This window comes from Lissotriton helveticus, chromosome 3_1, assembly GCF_964261635.1.
Source record: "Lissotriton helveticus chromosome 3_1, aLisHel1.1, whole genome shotgun sequence".
In the NCBI taxonomy this organism is placed as follows: Eukaryota; Metazoa; Chordata; class Amphibia; order Caudata; family Salamandridae; genus Lissotriton; species Lissotriton helveticus.
Genome location: NC_136061.1, coordinates 2,076,166,554 through 2,076,188,478, shown reverse-complemented (window position 1 = coordinate 2,076,188,478; position 21,925 = coordinate 2,076,166,554). Strand labels below are relative to the sequence as shown.

General features: G+C 44.4%; 1 long non-coding RNA gene across 2 annotated transcripts in view; it reads left to right on the top strand.

Moving 5' to 3' along the window:
* The window catches only part of LOC144825265 (uncharacterized), a 149,372-nt gene extending 132,297 nt beyond the window's left edge, over nt 1–17,075 (top strand). For both annotated transcript variants that reach the window (XR_013609366.1, XR_013609367.1), the window contains exon 6: nt 16,085–17,075. This is a non-coding gene — a long non-coding RNA (uncharacterized LOC144825265). The remainder of the gene's footprint in view (nt 1–16,084) is intronic.
* The last annotated feature ends 4,850 nt before the right edge of the window (nt 17,076–21,925 follow it).

Sequence of the window (21,925 nt, the reverse complement as noted above, 5' to 3'; positions counted from 1 at the left end):
CCACCCCTGGCACCCCAAAACCCATACCCACCCCACACCCTAAAATTACCCTCTGGCACCCAAAAACCCATACCCATGCTGAACCATAAATTCCCCCGGCACCCCATAACCCATACGCACCCTGAACCCTAAAATGGCCCGCTGACACCCCAAAACCCACATCTTCCCTGAACCCTAAAATTACCCCTGGCACACCAAAACACATACCCACGCTGAACCCCAAAATGACCCCTGGCACCCCAAAACCCATATCCACCCTAAACCCTAAAATTGCCCCCTGGAACCCCAAAACCTATACCCGCTCAGAACCCTAAAATTAAACCCTGGCACCCCAATTTGTAACCCACCATGAACCATAAAATTCCTCACTGGCTCCCTAAAACCCACACCCACTCTGAACTCTAAAGTTACCCACTAGCACCCCCAAAAGGTAATGATGTGCTGAAAAATGCATTAGAGTCACTGGAACTTACATAAAAAACTTCTGACTGCTCCTCTGATACTATACTGTGGAGTCGGGCTGATCAGCAGCACTGCGTCCTGGCATCCAGCCCCTCGAAGGTCTCAGAGTAGATAGGTCTCCTGGATTCTCCTTGCCTGGGTCCCCTCTGCTTCTTCGCTGCTGCCCTTGGATGCGAAAATAGAAAGATCCATGGCCCTGTTCACCATTTATCTGGTGAGCAGTGCGGTGGATGTGAATTCCATCCAAGTGCACAGACAGCAGGGTGAAAGGGATGGCAGTGCAGGTGATGCTTTTCCTTTGAAAATTAATTTCTGCTGGTGTCTTAGCCCAGGGTTTGCTGTCTGTGCACTTGTATGGAATACACATCCTTACAAGTGCACAGACAGCACACCCTGGGCTATGCTGCCAGCAGAAATTCCCATACAAAAGAAAAGCGTCACCTGCACTGGCCATGCCTTCCTCCCTGCTGTGCACTTCACACCCCATGCTTATAACCCATCAAGTGCTTAGGTGAATCCCTGCCTTCAGGCAAGGATTTCACCTCTGCGCCACTCTAAAGGAAAACAAGAGGTCAGGGCAGGGGGGTTCACTCGAGGAAACTGTTTAGAGGCTGGCTGTCTGCTCGGGCTGCTGGGCCTCTCAGAATGCATAATAAAAATCACATTCTCGGCTCCGATGCGCAGCATTACTCAATGATTTCAGTGCGTGTCATCTTAGCCCGGGCAGAGGAGGCGAGGGGGGGGGGGGGCTGAAGCCCGGTGAGCCCAATGGGTGTTGCGCGCCTGCATGTAGCCCCCTTGTGTGAGACTTCCCACTTGTTTCTGCTCGCAGTGCAATCCAGAACGCCTTGGCGCACAACACGGGCCCAGTGGGTCTTTTGAACAGACTGGAGTTATAAGACGTGCCGGGGAGGTAGCAGGCTAGGGTAAGGCGCCCTCTGGCCACCTTTAAGTTTAAGGTCACTGCGGTGGAGAGCGGGTTCACTCACTTGGCGTGCCACCGCATACTACTGCCGCTGGGAAAGATGCCCAGCGCTGTGACGTGCACTCCAGACTGGAAGGGAGCCGCTGGTGTGTTGTTGAGAGCGAGCTGGGTGGGGCAGTGGGACGGGGATATGCTGAAGGCGGGGGGCGATTGCTGACAGTGAAAAGGGTTTTGCTAAGTAATACCCCGGAGAGATTAAATTGTCCTGAAAGTTCCTCGCCGGGAGTCTGCGAATTGGTCAATGGCTTGTAAAGAAGGGAGGGGGGCACCGTCCAGAGCGCATGAATAGGGGGGAGATGCAGACAGGTCTTTATTAGCCCGCATCTTGAAGCATTTCTGATTCGAGCCAAAGCGCTTGGATCCGAATCTGTTCTATAAGAGGAAGGCTTTGAGATTGTATAAACACAGACCAGGAGCTCCCGTTAAAAGCTAAAAGTGCAACCAGCCTTTCCAACCAGCATCTAATCCGAAGAGGCGACACAAACAGGTGAAATGAAATACTGTACGCTGAAAAAGAAAAGTAAAACGAGGTAGAAAAGAACAGAGTGCATGCGAGAGGGAGGGAACAATTCGTAAACAAAAACATAGTGAAATATAGGTTTCATCATAAAATTGACAAAACTGTGCAGTGTTTGACCATTAATTCTTCCGGAAACTCACCCGTTTGAAACGCGGCTAGATGTATGCAAAGATTACGGCAATAGTGGGGTACAGAAAAGAAATTGTCGAACATCGCTTGGACCCTTAGTTTTGAGGAAATGGTTCTCCGGTTAGAAGTCTATCACTGAGTAAACGCCTGGGGTAAGTTTTACATTTCTTTTATTTAAACCTCACCTATGCTCTGGATTTCTCATACACTACCTACTGCGTATTTGGCCCAGAACTCTAAGAACCAAGAGATATCCCCCCAATATCCACCGGTTTTTAATTATATAAATAGGTGGTCCTGATGAAGGTGGATTCAATTAATAAGCTTCACAGAAACAAACGTTAAGCGCTTGTCAATACAATTAAAACATTCTTTATTTCGGCCTTTATGGCCATAAAAGCACAGAAAAAAAATTACAGCACAATTTGTACACATGATTCTTGCAAAGATAAAGTGCGCATGCAGTGCAACATTAAGAGAAAGAGGAGTTCTAAATATAAAGAAGTGCTATTTCGGAATTAATGTTTTTAAACCATGTAAAAAGGTAATGAAATAGTGTTAATACATAGTTGAAAAACTAAAATTATCCGGTAGACCCAGCTTTTAAAATAGATGCCCGTACACACCGGGTAGAAAATAAGTAACAAGTAATTGATAACACTATAGGCAGACTGGTATCATATTTTAGGATCCTGTAGGCCTCTTGTCACAGGATCCCAACTTACAACACAATAACAGCTAAAGTTGAAGTTATCTCTCCGTTGTATCTACCAGTGTATATCATTTTTGGTTGGGAAAGTTATGAATGAGATGTGTATGTGAATGTGTGCTGTAGTGTGTAAGGAGAGAGTGGACTTGTGTGGCTGTTGGATGGGGACAGATTAAGACTTGATTGTATTGTTTCCATTTTTGTAAAGGTTCATGTTTGATCTAAATAACATGCATTATATTGTAGAAGAATTGTTTATTCTTCACTAATGAAAATTATTTGTATGAACAGAAAGTTTTTTTACATAATATATCTAAAACGACCAAAACAATTTAAAATACAGAAATAAAGTATAAACGTAATTGTATGTACATTCATAGTCAGCCCATACATCTTAGATAAGCCAATAGGAAAGAAATACAGGTCTAGTGGGAGTCAGTTTTGCATTTATTGTGGTTGACCATTGTCACTGTTAGACCGTCTGGGACATGGGATCTCACAAACATTTTGTGGGGGGACAAAATGTACAGTCTGGGTTGTACCTGAGGTCCGCATCAATGCTGTGGCATCCCAAGGAGACGGGGTAGGATGGGGGATTATTGATAACAGAAAGAAAAACGCACCTTTTCTAAAGATGACTAGAAAATGCTTTCCTTAAAGTCTTTTTGTACGTTTTGCAGCAGCTCATCTTGTACTGTTAGTATTCTATACAGTTTTAAAATTGTGAAGGCTACCTTATACTGTGTATAATACATTTTTTTAATTAATAACTTGCATATCCAGAGTACTTACTGTCATAGGAAGGAACCATGTAGCATTTTATATGCACATCACTTTTCCCTAATGCACCAACCAGGATGTAATACAGTGACTATCTAGATTCTCACATAGAAATGTGAATTGTGTTGTGATTGCATTAACTAACTGTCCAAACCGGATTCAGACCTGGGCACAGCACTGAAACCACCATGCTCCACATCGTTGATGATGCCCTCCAAGCCCTTGACCAAGGCAAAACCTGTCTCCTAATCCTCCTAGACCTATCCACGGCCTTCGACATGGTCAACCATGAAAAACTACTCGAACGCCTCAACTTCAGGATGGGACTGGATGGCCCTGTTCTAGAAAGGTTTAGGTCCTTCCTCCAAAACTGTTCACAGAGATTCCTAACTAACGGCAACCTTCGTCTGCTCCCTCTCCGTTTCACGGTTGGAGTCCTTCAAGGATCAACCCTGTCCCCCACCCTCTTCAACCTTTACCTAGAACCACTTGCCGAAGTACTACGCAAAGCGTATATCTCCTTCCATATGTATGCTGAAGACACTCAGATCTACATCAAAACCTCATCTCTCAAGGAGATCCTCTCCCTGAACGAGTCCCTTAAATTGACTGTTAAATGGCTTGCCTCCAATCAACTCAAACTAAACGCGAAAAAACTGAATTTCTCTTAATTTCCCCTCCAAAAACCAACCCTGAGATTCAGATACAGACTAAGGCTATCACAGCTTTAAATTGCCCACCGACCATCGTCGACTCAGCCAAATCTTTGGGAATAATCCTCGACTGCAAATTGAACATGCGAGACCACATTAACTCGATGGCCAAATCTGCCAGATTCCACCTGAGCTATCTTTGGAAACTGAAACCGTTCCTCGATGCTCCCGACCTAAAAATGGCAGTCCAAGCACAAGTCATCTCCAGACTGGAATTTGGCTGTTCTACCCTCTTGGGTTTACCCAAGATCTCCCTGGCACCCTTAAAAGCCTGCCTCAACGAGGCCACTAGCTTACTCACCGGCACAAGGAAATCCAACCACATTTCAACACACCTGAAAGCTCTGAACTGGCTTCCTCTCGAGGTCAGAATACAGCTTAAACTGGCATGCATCACCCACAAGGTCTTATACTCCAACTCCCCTGCATATCTTGCACAAAAACTTGTGGTATCTGGAGGAATCAGAAACTCCCGGTCCGCCAGAGACCTCTTGCTCCAACCTGCACGCTTTCGGAAAAATAAACGTATAATGGGGCTTTCTCTGGGTCTGCACCAAGGATATGGAACTCACTCCCGCCCGCCATCAGAAGAACTAATTCTCTAGCACGCTTCAAAAAGGATGTCAAAACCTTCCTCATGGGTAAATTTCTCACTTACATTTTTGCCCTCACCCACCTCAGTGACCCTGATTTACTTCCGACTACTGCCTCCCGTCAGATTAGCTAGACACCCCACCAAGGAACCTCGGACCTTGTCTTGAGTATTTGTAAAAGTAAACTGAATATACGTGTCTTGCTATCCCTTTTGTACCCAGCACCCCGCCCCCTCCTAACCTTTTGTATATGCTTGCAATTCCTAGCCTTTTGTACACTTCCATGATTCCTGTAAAGTGCTCTGATACCCTTACGAGTCAAGTTTGTGCTCTATAAAACACATACATAAATAAACTGAGCTTTCCTACCAAAACTATTTCACAGATAGTTTCACTTGCACACATTTTTCATTTAAGGTGTGTGCATTACATTTTATATTCAGGTACCTGTAGGCTATAAAGCCAACAAATAGGTACAAAATATTTTGTTCTCTTTAATTACCTGTCTACCACCCCTCCACACATTCACTGACCATGCCCCCATCGTATTCACAACCACATTTCCTATATTTTTTTAAGCACTTTCAAAGTCATCTTGTCTAAGCTTTTACCAATGAGAAGGAGCTACCTTACTGAAGTACAAGCTGAAATGTCTATAGAATCAAAGCCCATGACAAAAAGAGCACAAAATGTGCCTTTGCAACATCTGTTTTGTCTTTCTCATTCTAAGCTTTGCATCTAGTGTAATTTCTGCTTGTCTTATAACCAGGGAAGCCCTGCTCATAAACACGCTGAATTGACTCTAGAAACAAAGCCCAGAATCACATAATGTTACTAGGTTAGCAGAATTAGCCAATCACTGATTTTAAGAGGCTTTCTCTCTCGGTTTACCAGGGGTCCCAGAATAAGACCAGGAGGCCTAAAAGAAGTGTCTGTCAGGTTGCAGGTGTCCCATTGGCCACAATTTAAGTGCCACTGCCCTAGAAGAATGTGACGGTGGTCAACTAAATTATATAGCAAAGTTGTCTTCATTATTCTGCAGGAAAAGTCAAGTAATCCAGCATGATGCTGCATATTCTCAGACAGTAGGGCGTTCATCAATTTGAGCTAGAAGCAACACGTTTGTTGAAACCTGGACATTTTGCAGAAAATAATGCTTTCAGTTCAATAAATCCATAATTTTACTGTAAATTCCACAGCCATAGAACTGCTTAATTCTACTCGCCCTGATTATTGTTATTTGTTTTATCTACAATCTGTTAATGAAAGGTAAACACAACCTAGACATTCTAATTCCAATCATTACAACATGGAAATAACTATTTCAATAATCTATACCTTCTATTCTGATTCAGTGTTCTAGCAATGCAGACTGATTTTTGATGTATTAGTTTATTGTACAGTTAATTAAAACCATAACAATTTTACATAAGACAACATTCTTCACTTGAAAATTTAAAAGAAATTTAACAACGCACAGTGCTTTTTTCCTAAAATTCTACATTCTTCTATTTATAAATATATGTTATTTTCAAAGCAAATAGCCAAATAGCATAGTCTGGTGTTTTACTCAATTTTTTTCCCAATAAATATTTACTTGTTTGAAAAATACATTTTTTTCTAGTTAAGTACCCCAAAACACATACGTAAATCAAAAAAACCATAATGGACAATATGTAAATATGATCCTGTTTTGCCATCTCGTGGTTCTGATCTTGTAGTTATAATGTCTCCAGAATAACACAAGGTGACCTCAGAGTGGGAGGTGCCGACCTTATGACAGGGTCCAACAGCACCAGGAATGACTGCACTTTTTAAATAATGGTGAGTTGAGCCGCAGTGTATCTTTCCTTTGATCCCTAGACCCACCAATCGTTGTGAGATGTCCTCCTGGCAGTCGATATTTCGTGGCTGTATGGTGGAGGCAGGGCTTGGCCTGGGCACTTTAAAGACTAGTGCTTAGTCCAGAGTGGTCTCTGTTCAGTGCCAGCCCTCGCAAGCACCTCTATGTCAGCATCTGGATTGCTCGCCATGGATTCTCCACCCAGCCCTCTGAGTTTATGTTGTGGGGGGGTTTCTAGCACAATCTCCTTGTGTTTGCTCTGATTTACTCTTTTCTGATGTCACGGTTGTTGCTCTTGTCGTATTGGTGAGGTAGCATTCTGGTCATCTTGAGATCTTCCAGAGAATAAGACACACAATTGGTGGTTTTCAGTTGGATCTCAAAAGTGGAGCTTTACCCTTAAGACAGGGGGGCGTGACTGTGACTTTCGCTGCTGTTACTGGCCTTCTTTTTATCCAGTGCTTCACTTTGGTCGCTTTTTTGGGGGTGGTGTGAGATGAGCATGCTGGGAGACGAGGCTGGTTGCGCATCCCATCTCTCTGTCGGGTGCTAAGAGCCACCATGGGGTGCTTTGGGAGGCTTGCCTCTTGTATTGATAACCAGGTTCGCATCTGAGCTGGAGTTTGTTGGCAATTTCAGGGTGCTTTTTACAGCATTCTAAACTTAGGGGGACTTTCTCTCAATACTAACTTGAGTAAAACAACCATAATATCTACCAACTTGCAACTGAGACACTTGTGTCAACTTGAACCTAAGAAGTCTTGATAATTTCTATCTAGAGTTTAAAAAGTTCAGAACAACAACGATGCAACACATTCCTACTCCGGGACAGCTCTATTGCTTTTAATGTACCTTCCTGTTAGCCTATGACATGCTGAAACACAGTTTATTTTCAAAAAACAAACCTGAAACCCACATTTTCAAACTATAGTTCAACTAACCACTCCTCCGAGTTTAACATAATACTGTTTCTCCAGTTCATCTATTCTTCCAGGGTGACAGAACGTCGTCAATCCACTTTCTTTGACTTTCTCCAAACTCCTGCCCTACACTGTCATATCTCCTTTTTAGCAGTATTCTTCACCCCTGTTTTACTAACCCCCTCCTGTACATCTTTCTTGACGCTCACTTTTACAGCTTCACCCCATCCTTACCTCTTTATCCTGCTGTTCCCACCCTTTTCTACCCACTTCCATCTTTTAGCATACCCTATTTTTATACTCTTTTCCACTGTTTTATGCTTGCTGTTTCTTTTTCTGCCATCACAACGGGCCTTAATTTGTCACTTCAGTTTGTGAAACCATAGTTGCAATTTTGTGCCTTGTATAGAAGTTCTGCATTTATGTTATTGACATGTACACCGTCCTGATACCCTCAGGTGTGTACACTTTTTAAAATATCTCCTTCTCGCAAAGGCCATGTGGCTGGCTACAAGAAAAAGCATTTGAACCATGACTATTTTCTATTAGCATTTGACAAGTTCGGTTTCTAAAAAGGTGTGGCACCAATACAAACTGGGAGAAAACATCCCTTAAAGTATCCTCGTTTCCTGCTTAACTTTGCCCCACTAACTTTTATTGTGTGCCGACTCTTAATTCGATGCACATTTCTTTTTCTGCTGCTTAGTGCTCGAGTCTTTTTGCTCATTCTTAGACTTGGTTTGGTGCCAATGCTTATTGCGAGGTATTGTATTGGTGTTTGTATAGTGCTTCCATGCAGCAAGTCATGCCTTTGTAAGAGCTTTGTTTGATGTTTGGCCTCTGTGGGACAAGGTAGGCGAGGTGAGTAAGGTTTGATGGCGTGGTGAAACCATGGTGTGTGTAAGTTGCTGCACATAAACATGGGGTTTTTGCTGAGCGTGGATGCAGTCACACATTCGGGTACTTACTATCTTTAGGGGTGAAGATCTTTAGGGTCAATGAGTGTCAGTAGGATCACAAGGGTGTATGAAGTACACACACATAGGGATGAGAAACACAGTCCACTAGAGGCACTGTTAAGCCAGCAGGGAGTGTCACACAGTGTCCATCCAGGAACGACAGAGGCTTACTCTTGCTGATTCCCTTCATACCCGGTCACTGTGATTGATGCCCTATTCTCATCGGATCTCCTCTTTGTTTCTTTCTGTGCTGCCCAAGCCCGGCATCTTTTTGCTTATTTTTTTTCTTCGATTTTTTTTATGTCCCTTGGCACGTGTATACACATGTTGTGAAAGACTTTGATGGCATACCAGAACATAAAGCGTAAATTTGAACAGGGGCCCTTGAAATGAATAGGAAAACAGGTTTCTGAAACGTCTACATATTTCCCAGTTCTAGAGCAAGTTTACTTTGTGTGTTTTGGCCTCTGGGTGTTGTGGCCCAAATGCCCTCTTGATTCTGTTCACATTAATGTACACCAACCCTGTGACGACCCTGGTTTCCATTTAGATTAACACCACCCACCGTTTCTTGGTTGGGGTGGGGGCCTTGAAAAGACCATGTGGCATAACTTGGAGCACTGGTGTGTCTGCACTGGGGAGGCGCAATGAAATGCTACCTTGTGCACATGGGTTTTCCACTGGTAAGGCGCAGTGTAAAGTTTCTTGAAGTTTGCAGAGCTGGTGACTAGTGAAGGTGCATAGAAATATGAATTGTTTACGAAAAGACAGTGTGCAATCACCCGGGTGCACTTGCGGGTGTGCGGATTGGAAAGACACTGTGCAATTATTTGAGGTACACATGGTGGGTGAATTGGGAAGGACTAGTTACCACCTCATGTAACCAGCATACATGGTGTGCATATTAAAAAGTCACAGTGTAATGTCGACTGATACTTACAAGCTGGGTGTATTCTGACCACCAGAATAAGACTGCCTTTTTACATGGGCAGGGACAACGACACAATGCGATGTATTGTTAGTAAGGTCATTTTTCTAGTCCTAAATGTATCAGTTTGCTTGCTTGTATGTTGTGCCAGCAAGTGCTGATTTTCTGAGGGAAGAGATTGTCAGAACAGAGTCATTGGTCCTGTTTAATGAAAGGCTTTTCTCAAAGAGGTCGCCCTTGAATACTTTGTTGTCTCTTCTTACGAATGTCAGGCATTCTGTAAGGTGCAAAAAATTACTAAAATCATATTCATGTGACAGGTACCATGTGAAAATGACATTGAAACATCAGACATTTCTGCCCCATTTTGAATGTTTCATAGATGGGATTTGTCGCAATTGCTTGTGCAATATAGTTCTGTACTTTGGGTGCACCCCAGAGAAGAACTTTGTTGGTATTCCCTCTTTTCCGAAAGCGGACATTTTTACTAGAAGGGTATTAGAAGACTGAAGGGAGCAAAGGCCTCCTAAAAGGACTAATGTTTGAGACCAGAAATGTGGTGCCTCGCCATAAGGAAGTACTTTATGAACCTTACTGGCCTACTTGATAAACTCAGGGTTTCAACAGGAAGTCATTTAATGGTGATCAGAAATGGCGTGATGTTCTTAAAACATCTGGTTCCTTATTGAGGTGGCATAAAGGGCCACCTTAAGAAGAGCAAGGTGGATCCTATGAGTAACAAGTTGCTATAATGAGTCCTTGATACGACTAGGAATCATGCCACTGTGTTTAAAATAATCTTCTGTGATACAGGATTTTGTCCCTCAAAGGAATTTGAGTTGGTACTGTGTGCCTTTAGCTAAAGAATTAACGTGAGCATGTAGGTTCAGATTTTTGTGCTGCGGAAAGCCAAAAGATTTGGAGCATTTAGTAATGGATGGCTTGTAATCAAACAAGTTGAAAAAATAGCCGTGAGTAGACTGGCGCAGCTCAGTAGACATTGACCTTTCAGTGGGTTCAATTTAATGATATAGAAACTTTTTTTATTAAACCATATAGGGAAGTTTTAGCATGAGGGTACTTTGTGTACATGGGGGTGTGCTGGTAAGGAAAAGAGTAACATTACCTGCTGTAAAAAAGGCAGGGGTGTTAGGGAGGTTTAGTGTGACACTTTCTGCGTACGTTTTAGGAAAGCACTGTGAAATATGGTCTACTTCACACATGAAGTTTGTATTGAGAAAACACTTTAATAATGTAGATTTCCAATAATGTGTCTATTGGGAAATTACAAGGTAATATTTTCTGTGGTCTACACAGGGTGTGTGTCCTGGGGAAGCACAGTGGACTAATGCCTACTGTATCAAGGATGGCTATTTTTGGACAGTGTGGAGTACAAGTTGGCAGGAGTCTGCACTGGGTGTACATACTGGGAAGCAAATGATGATATTAAATGGTTTATAAGAGAAGGAACCCCCGATAGGACCGGACCTCAACACCACCCAAACGAGTTACCAACAGGACACAAGTAAGCTTAGTTTGTGGATCATTTTATTTCAACATTAACATTACAAACTTTGAGCAGATCTGGTAAATTCAATACAGCACAAGAAAAAAGGTGCATTAAAATAATAAGAATCATTTGTAAACTAATCATATACAAACGTGTGAAAATCATGAGCAAAGCAAACCATCAACTCAATTTTTCATGTGCCAGTTGAAGCTCAATATCCAGACACCCCCTTTTTTCCAAGGGGTCGCCTTGCAATCCTGTCACCATTGGACCACACAAGGTGCAACCACCTGCATCCGCGAGGGGCGCCCCATGCCCCTGTACCCTTGTCTGCTCAATGGGCAACGCCCCTCGAACACCAAGCTCCCCAGGGGCTGCAGTAAAGGTGGGCAGGAGCAGGGCACCCCAAGCCGACCCCCAAGATCTAACTGTGCACCATAGCCCGCAAGCTGGTGTACATCCTCATGGCCCAGGACTGCCTAACCTTAACCCTTGCTACTGTCCTAAGGGAGGGACTGCTTCTGAAGGACCCTTGATAACTGACAGGGGTGACTTAAGTATTCTAGACCCAATAAGTTTAACATTAGGGTCCGAAGGGAGGGAGAAGATGCCACGCCGGTTTTGCTCCTCCGTCGGGGTGGCCAAGTGAGAAAAAGGCCAAGGGGCACGGGTCCTTCTACCCCCACCCCTTGCCACCCCGATGACGGCGCCCATCGATGACGCGCTTCCGGCCGCCCACCAATTGTAGAGAGGGGTGCCGGAACGCGTGGAACCTGGATCCGGTTTTGGCTGCCGGATCGCGGGAGTCCCTGTCCTCGGGGGCCCGGTCTAAGCGCTGCGTCCATCCCCCATTCGGGGGGTGGATGCTCTGTCCAAATGGTGCATACGTAATTAAAAGCCACAGTGTGTTAGTGCCCTTTTATACAGAGCATCAGTATTGGGATAGTGTGGGGTAATATTGCCTTAGGTTTCCATTGGGTATGTTACTGGGGACGCACAGTGCTAAATAACGGTTGTGTGTACAAGGGGAACCGTGCAATATTGACTCATTTCCAAAGTGTGTGTATTTTGGGAAGGCACAGTGTAATATTGTCTTGGTTCTGCACATAGAGTGTGTAACAGGAACCCCAGATTAATATTGCTTAGTTTACGCTGTTTGCTATTGGAAGGCATAGTGTAAAGTCTTGAGTAAAACGGCCATGTGTATTTTGAAGCGCCAATGTCACACCGCCTGGTTTACAATTGAATGTATTCGGAAAGAGCACTGTAATATTATCTGGGGAGAACATCAGTACTGGAAAGGAACTTTGTAATATATTCTAATTGTGAAGACACGACATAATGCTGCCTGAGGTTTATACCAGGTGCATGTTCTGGAAAGGCACAGTGTAATTTCACTTGAATTATTTCGGGTTTGTGTATTTGGGAGACACACTGTAATGTTGTCTTGCGTAAAAAAGCTGCGTGCAGTGTGAAGGTATAATGTCACAATGTCTGGTCCAAAAAGATGTGTATTGGGAAGGTAAAGTGTGATATAGTCTGGGGTCACCACCTAGTATGTCTTCTGAGAAGGCATAGTGTACAGCCTGTACCGAATGTACGTGGGCTGCTTGTATTAAGAAGGGATTTGGTCTTATTCTGCCTGGTAGAATAAAGTGCATATATTATGGAGGCACAGTGTAATGTTGCTTAATTTGTAAGAGGCATGTAAATTTGGCAGGTGCAGCGTAACATTACTTGATCTACACTGGGTTTCTGTGTTGGGACGGTCAGGTGTAATATCTCCTGGTGTGGATGTGGTGTGTGCATAAGACTGCCTGAGGCTCAAGCTGTGTATGTTGAACATTGCACGCATGGTGTCCTCATGCTGTGTGGATATCATTACCTAGTTAACTTATTGTTTGTGTATAACATTTCCTTTCGTCCATGTGGTGTGATTATAATATGACCTGGTGGTGTGTGAATACCATAGCCTGGTGTTGAGGTAGTAGGTAGATAATTGTATGTATACAGGTGGTGTGAGGGGATAACTCAGCATGCAGTTACATGTGGTGGGTGGATAACACTGTGCTGTGTAAATAAACGTTTCCTGATGTGTATGTATTGTGTATGGAAGATTGTGTGGGGTACTTGTGATGTGTGGGGAAACATTGTTGCATATATGAAATCTGCATAACATTGCCTGGTGTACATCCAGTGCATATATAACAGTGCTTGGTTTAAAGGTGGTGTGTGTTTACCATCGCCTGGTGTTTGTCATGTATGGATAACTGCATAGGCCTAGTACTCAGGCTGTGAGTGAATACCATTGCCTAGTGTAGACAAACTGGGTAGAGGACATTGTCTGGTATATACATTGTGCGTGGATATCATTGCCTGGTGTTCACACGTTGCGTGACTAAAGTTGTTTGGTGGTCACTACACATGGTGTGTGGATACAATTGGCTGATGCAGGCTTGGTGCACGAGTCTGGGCTCCCCGGTATAGTATGGCAGATGGCCTTCCTGTGGGAAGAGGCCACCACCGCCCTTTACAAATTAGCCTCTCCTCGGTTCTTGACAGAGACCATTGTTGCCCCCCTCATTATATTTAGCCCTGAGATGTGTTCAGACTGGAACGGGCTTAAGCTACCAAGGCTGACGGACAGGCCTGTAAGCCTGGCGGACACTGATGGCCAAATCTCACTCGCGACACACTGCTGCCCTCTTTGCATGTCAATGCCGCAGCCTCTCAAATATTCCACAAAATCCAGATTTTAATATTTTATTTTCATTCTTTGATGATTTTTATTCTGGGGGCGGTGGGGGCAGCGTGTTCTCACTCTTTTTTGTTGTTGATGTTGACCCTTTGGCGAATTACTTAAAATATGGCTGCTTTTCACAGCTGTTAGTGCGGAGATCAGCTCATATACACCCCTTTCTGTGGTGGAACTCAGCGAGATCAATGTGTCTAAGACCAGACTGGGGCACATTTACTTGATGAAAGGGTAGGTAGCAAACCACAATGCAGCTGGAAGCCAAAACCACACCGGGCTTGTCGGCGTGTGAGTTTTAGCTAAAAAGATTAAGAATAGGAGGCAAAGAAATAGGGAACAGTTTACAATGAGGAATGAGGAAGTGTGTAGGGGGTCGAGGAGTATTCTGGGGAGAAACGACGTACAAGATGGGAGAAAAGGGGTGCAAGTTGGGTCGCACTCGCACAGGACGCAAGAGCCAAAGAAAGTAAGAACAGAATGGTTTGAGAAGCTGAAAAGGAAATAAAGTATGAAGATCAGCGGGTAAAGAGCGTGCCAAAGACAAAAGAACACAAGCAGGAGTCACAGATAATCTGACAGAACTGGAGAAACAGGGAGAGGAAACAGAGTAACAGATGAGGAACATTAGGAGTGTCAGTGCTAGACAAAAAAATGCGAAAGGTAATGTCAGAAGGCATGGGACAGTAGTGTGCAGGGTCGGACTGGCCTTCTGGCCAATCTGGTAGTGGCAGCATGGTTTTTCTGACATGTCAGTGTGCGGGTGGCTTTTTAGCTGTTTCTGGGCCTGTTTTCTGGTTTGCTGGACCGGTTTGCATTCCTGTAGCAAGGATAAATGTATGCACGTACTTGAAAAGACACGTGTAGAGCACGTCTTTACAAGTTCAAAAATGCCCCGATTTTTAAATATGGGACACATTTTTTTTAGCAATCTGATTCACTAATGGGGCCACCTTTATTTTGGTGCCCAGGCCTTTTTTCTGTCCCACTTCGAACCTGAGAGTATGCAAAACAATGTCCAAAGAATGTGAGAACATAAAGTAGAAGGGAAATGGGTGAGAAGGTGGGAGGGGCAGAGTGTAAAGTCATACGAGATGCAGAGTACGAGGGCGCACAGGGTGGGAGATATCGAGGCCTGGAAGGGTGCGGTCTGAAACTAAAACGTCCTTCTAAATCGCACACCCTTTGTACTGGGAAAGTTAGCATCCAAATTGAATCATCACAGGCCCTTCCCTTCAGCAGCCCTGACGTGCTGCTAATCCCAGAGTACCACAGGCCTGCAGGGAAGAGACCTGATCCCTGATTGCCTGCAGGACCCCGGATGTGAGGCTGATAAACATCTCAGAGGGGATTTGTAAGCAGTCAGGCCAGCCCCAAACTGAGCTGCCCTTACGTCAAGGTCTGAGACCATAGTAATGCCACAGTGGGCTTCCAAAGCCCACACCTGCAGGGTTTGGCACCAAAGTAAGGAATTAAGGGGTTGTTAATACAAGTGTTTGCGCTCGATTTAGCACAAGTGCTCTAACACTGTCTTCTATGCGTACATGCACGTGCTACCAAGAATTCATGAACTTTGTACACAGGTACATGTGCAGTCTCTAGAATCACCAGCATAAGATGATCTGCCATAGCGCTTGTGCAGGACCCGGCACTGGTGCAGCGAGTCAGTGAATGCGTGCACGTGAGCACATGCTGGCACCAAGTCAACAGCTCTTTTCACAGATTTCCAGTGATCTCTTGATTTGCATGGTTTGAAATCAGGACAATAACAAGTTGTGCGTCCTTGCACTGGTGGAGAGCCTGGCCCCAGTGTCATATCTGAATGTTCTATCATTATGTGCATGTGGTGGCACCTATAGATCACATATGTATTGACATGTTCATGACCTGTAAGCGGGACAGTAACTGGGGGATCTGTCTTTGCACTGGACTAGGCCTGGCCCTTGTGAACTATCTCGATGTTCTGTTACTAAACACCTGTGCTGACACCAGAGCAATAATTACTCCTTCCTCAGTCTTTGCAAGTGCAGAGGCTGCAAACAGTGCGGTTCCAGGGTGGCTGGTCATTGCACGGGGCAGAGCTTGGTCGCCAATGTCATAGACAGGGCTGACCAAAGTAAAATGACTAAAAGATTGGCCCAGTGACTACAGGCGCAGGGGTCACATGCCACAGAGCACAGGCAGGCTCCCGGTGTGTTTCAATGTTGATCTTGCATAGAGAGATGACACGTATAACCAGAGGGCATGGACATATTAAAATCGATTTCTCTTTATTTCCTAGGTTTTACAAGGCGGAACAGTTGAAGATCTCCAGGAGACCTGACTATTCGAAGCAGCATCACCTCCTCTCCTTGTGCAGACAGAAGCGCCTCTGTGGGCCTCTCATAGGCCACTCACAGCTCTAGGCTTCGACGGGAAGAGAAATTACAGTCTCAATATAGGAAATGGTGTAGAAGGAGGGCCCAGGGTAATTGTGTGTTCTGTGGGGCCTTGTTGTGTGCAGTACACAAGAGAACATAACGCCAATGAGATATATTGTGCACCTTGCATTACTGTTTTGTGGTAAAGCGGCTCCTGAAAGTTAAAAAATCAGGCACCCCAGAAGCTGGCCCTTTGGTTTCCGAAGTAGGCCGTACCCTGCTATGACTGGTGCGGCTCAAAACTGTATTTTTATGGAACACGAGTAAGTTGGATTTAAGAGGGGGGAGAGGTGTTCCTTTAAGTCCATGTTATTAAAATGGCCTTACATTTCCCAGCAAAAATTGTCAAAGTTTCATAGTTTGGGACATTAATTCCAAGAATAAAATCAAGCGTGCATCCTTTGGTTGTTGCACGTGCACGTGCCATCTGCCATATGTGTTGATAGCTTACTGGGAATAGATGTCTCTTGTTGAACCCCTTACGGTCAGTCTAATTGGTTAAATAAAGTCACGTGTTAAGGCTTTACCAGGAAGCGCTTTAAAAAGTATTTTTTAAAACATCTTGTACACACAGAAATAAATAAAATCGTGCGTTTTCCCAAATTCTCTGAACTAAAATGATTAATCGAGCCAATGTATGTGTATTCGGATTCCGAATTGCAGTGTTATTTTATTTGATGTTTTATTTATGCAAATTGTTAATCACGTTCGTGATGAAGCAGAACATCTCACGTTCCCGTCGTTCCTTCAGGAAGGCGACTTTGAATGCTTTGCGCCCCCTGTGGGCAATGTGGAGATGGACGCACGCTGTACTGTTGGTATTTATAAAGGCACTTCTGAAATAAACCTGTGTTTTTTTGAACGAGTCTCTCGTGTGACATTTGGAGTGGGCGGGAGATGCGTGGGTATGCCTCACCAACAAGAGGTACAAGTGGCTTGGCCTCGCGCTGCAGGCGATGAACGTAAACACTTATTATCTATACATATACGTTTATATACAATGTGTAATATGTTACTAATTACCGCTGTGTGGCAAAGGGGGGCAGAATCTCCAGTGAGAGGACGGACCGTTGGGCACCTCCCTAACTTAAATATTAGTAAGATTGGGCCTATTCCTCCGAATATGGCGAATGCCGCGCTTTTTTAAGTGCTTAAGTTATAAATAGAGCCAGGTACGACGGCTAAATAACCAGAGAGTGCGGACCTAGGTTGAAAAACCAGAGCCAAAGGACGGAGGTTAAATATCCAGAGCCAGAGGACGGAGGATAAATGACCACTGTGAGAGGAAAGAGGTTAACTAACCATAGTGAGAGGACAGAGGTTAAATGACCACAGTCAGAGAAAAAAGGTTAAATGACCACAGTCAGAGGAAAAAGGTTAAATGACCACAGTCAGAGGAAAGAGGTTAAATGACCACAGGGAGATTAAAGAGGTTAAATCACCACAGTGAGAGGAAAGAGGTTAAATCACCACAGTGATAGGAAAGAGGTAAAATGAACAAAGTCAGAGGAAAGAGGTTTACTAACCATAGTGAGAGAACGGAGCTTAAATGACCACAGCCAGAGGAAATAGGTTAACTGACCACAGCCAGAGGAAATAGGTTAAATGACCACAGTCAGAGGAAAAAGGTTAAATGACCACAGTCAGATGAAAGAGGTTAACTGACCACAGTCAGAAAAAACGATTTTATGACCACAGTCACAGAAAAGAGGTTAACTGACCACAGTCAGAAAAAACGGTTAAATGATCACAGTCCGAGGAAATAGGTTAAATGACCACAGTCAGAAGAAAAAGGTTAACTGACCACAGTGAGAGGACAGAGGTTAAATGACCACAGTCAGAGGAAAGTGTTTAAAGACCACAGCCAGAGGAAAGAGGTACATGGCCACAGTCAGAGGAAAGAGTTTAAATGACCACAGTCAGAGGAAAGAGGTTAAATCACCACAGTTAAAAGAGGTTAAATGACCACAATCAGAGAAAAGAGGTTAAATGACCACAATCAGAGAAAAGAGGTTAAATGACCACAGTCAGAGGAAAAAGGTTAAATGACCATAGCCAGAGAAAAGAGGTTAAATGACCACAGTCAGAAGAAAAAGGTTAACTGACCACAGTCAGAAAAAAACAGTTTTATGACCACAGCCAGAGACAATATGTTAAATTACCACAGTCAGAGGAAAGAGGTTAAAAAAAACAGAGTCAGAGAAAAGAAGTTAACTGACCACATTCAGAGGAAAGACGTTAAATGACCACAGTCAGAGGAAAGCAGTTAAATGACCACAGTCAGAGGAAAGAGGTTAAATGACCACAGCCAGAGAAAATAAGTTAAATGACCACAGCCAGAGGAAAGAGGTTAAATGACAACAGCCAGAGGAAATAGCTTAAATAACCACAGTGAGAGGAAAGAGGTTAAATGGCCACAGCTAGAGAAAAGAGGTTAAATGACCAGAGTCAGAGGAAAGAGGTTAAATGACCACAGCCAGAGAAAAGAGGATAAATGACCACAGTCAGAGGAAAGAGCTTAAATGACTACAGCCAGAGGAAAGAGGTTAAATGGCCACAGGGAGATTAAAGAGGTTAAATCACCACAGTGAGAGGAAAGAGGTTAAATGACCACATTGATAGGAAAGAGGTAAAATGACCAAAGTCAGAGGAAAGAGGTTACATGACCACAGTCAGAGGAAAGAGGTTAAATGACCACAGTCAGAGGAAAGAGCTTAATGACCACAGTCAGAGGAAAAAGGTTAAATGACCATAGTGAGAGGAAAGAGGTTAAATGACTAGTCAGAGGAAAATGTTTAAATGACCACAGCCAGAGGAAAGAGGTTAAATTAACACAGTCAGAGGAAAGGGTTTACATGACCACAGTGAGAGGGAAGAGGTTAAATGGCCAAAGCCAGAGGAAAGAGGTTAAATAACCACAATGAGAGGGAAGAGGTAAAATGACCACAGTGAGAGGAAAGTGGTTAAATGACCACAGTCGGAGGAAAGATGTTAAATGACCACAGTCAGAGGAAAAAGGTTAAATGACCACAGCCAGAGAAAAGAGGTTACATGCCCAGAGGAAAGAGGTTAAATATGACCACAGTCAGAGGAGAAAGGTTAAATGACCACAGCCAGAGAAAAGAGGTTAAATGCCCAGAGGAAAGAGGTTAAATGACCAGTCAGAAGAAAAAGGTTAAATGACCACAGCGACAGAAAGAGGTTAAATGACCACAGTCAGAGGTTAAATGACCACAGTCAGAGAAAATAGGTTAACTGACGATAGTCAGAAAAAAGGGTTACATGACCACAGTAGGAGAAATAGGTTAAATGACCGCAGTCAGAGGAAAGAGGTTAAATGACCACATTCAGAGGAAAGCGGTTAAATGACCACAGTCAGAGAAAAGAGGTTAAATGACCACAGCCAGAGAAAATAGGTTAAATGACCACAGCCAGAGAAAATAGGTTAAATGACCACAGCCAGAGGAAAGAGGTTAAATGACCACAGCCAGAGGAAAGAGGCTAAAGAACCAGAGTCAAGGAAAAAAGGTTAAATATCCATAGCCAGGGGAAGGAGATAAATGACCACAGCCAGCGAAAAGAGTTTAAATAACCACAGGACGGATGCTAAATAACAAGAGGAGAGTGGTTAAATAACCAGAGCCACGGCACGGAGGTTAAATACCCAGAGCCAGGGGACGGAGGTTAAATACCCAGAGCCAAAGGAAAGAGGTTAAATAACATAAGCCAGGAGACGGAAGTTAAATGACCAGAGCCAGAGGACGGGGGTTAAATGACCACTGCGAGAGAAAAGAGGTTAAGTAACCAGAGTAAGGAGGTTAAATAACCAGAGTACGGAGGTTAAATAACAAGAGGAGAGTGGTTACATAACCAGAGCCAAGGGACAGAGGTTAAATAACCAGAGCCAAAGGAAAGAGGTTAACTAACCACAGCCAGGGGATGGAGGTTAAATAGTCAGATCCAGAGGACGGAGGGTAAATAATCAGAGCCGAAGGACGGAGGTGAAATGACCACAGCCAGAGAAAATAGGTTAAATAATCCGAGGACAGTGGGTAAATACCAGAGCAGGGGCCGGAGTAGGATGAAGGTTAAATAACCAGCACCTGAGGACAGAGAGTAAAAACCCAGAGCCAGGAGAGGTCAACTCGATGCCCTTCCTACAACATTTCACAAACGGGCCTATGTGAGTGCCGCACACATACAGATCCTTGCAATGAGTTGTAACATGGGGCGTGCGAAGTACTGTGCCAGGTCATCAAGTGACATATGCTGTCCTGTGGTGATAACCTGTCATTAAACCTTTGTACTTAATTTGTTCATTTATTAATACACGTGCTTCAAATAAAATCGTATTGATCACATGTAGTTCAATGGTAATATAAATGCTATGTCAACAGAAATTGGCGCGTGCACTGTATTTAGATGGTTCGTTATTATTGTTACAGAAACAACACTGGCTTCTAAGACCTGTACATTTTAACCAATCCAAAGCCTTGAAAATGACCGCCTCCCTCTGATTGATTGCTCAATTTGCGTTCTTCTCTCACCGAGTGAATCTGACTGAATAGTTACACCAACAATGCAGCTTAAGCACGACTGCAGACACGATGCAAAGCTAACACAAGCTGCACGGCCCACTCTGTCACCAATCTACTGTTGGCTGATCATGGCATGGGGCAGCTGCCAAAGATCCAGGCCTTCAAGCAGGATATGCTGCTGAAAGAAGGACAACATGTCACCAAAACCATAGAGATTACAACCGATGTTGTTTCATGTCACCGCGCACAACGAAATCTGCTCCTCGACTATTCAATGCACTGAATTAAAATCCCTGTTTTATACAACAATGTAGTGCCAACGAAACCCAGCGAAGCCATGCAAAACACAAATCACACAACACCCAAAGTGTATTTACAAGTCACTTGTGGCGTATACATCGCAAAAGGCGCTGTGTGTGGCGTTATGAATCGGACTGGATCGCAGCTACACCTTTGATGTATAGATGCATGAGGTGTGTTGTCAGCAAAGATTGCACACGCGCACACAAACAAACGCCCGCCCCGCGACTACAAGCTTCCCCCATACAGACACACACACACGGGGACGCGCGCGCCTACCCACACCCAGTCGCGCGCGCATGTACACTGACACACAAGCACACCCCGCGTTCCCTCTTTTCCTCCTTCAGTTGCCGCGGTGCGTGCCCTGCTGTCTGGGCAGAGCCGCCCCTTTGTTCTGCATGCAGAATGCACGCTCCCACAATAACAACAGAGGTGATCCAGTTCCCATGTCTCCCCCAAACAAAGGGGCGCCCCGCGCATTGTGTTCCCGCAGCCTTGGGCCGCCCGAGCAGACACGGGCAAGGCCAAGTTCAAGGCTGGGGGAGGGCCGCTGTTTAGGATATGCTAATCCCGGCCCCCTCCCCTCGGCGCCGGTGTCTCCAAGGAACCTGGCATGTCTGATCGCTCTCACACCCGCCGTGGCCTTCGCACCGAGGACGCTACCGCGCTCCGCCAGCACAATGTGGGCGATCGCACTTTAATAAGGGAGATTCCGTAAAACAAAGCAGGCCACGCTCACGTGCTTAGTTTTTAATGAAAAAGATGTTTTTGATCTGCCAGGATGCTTTTTTTTCCGAGGCAGGCAGCCCCATGCGCCAAATCACAGCCCAGCCTGACACATGGCACGCCAGGGATTTGCAG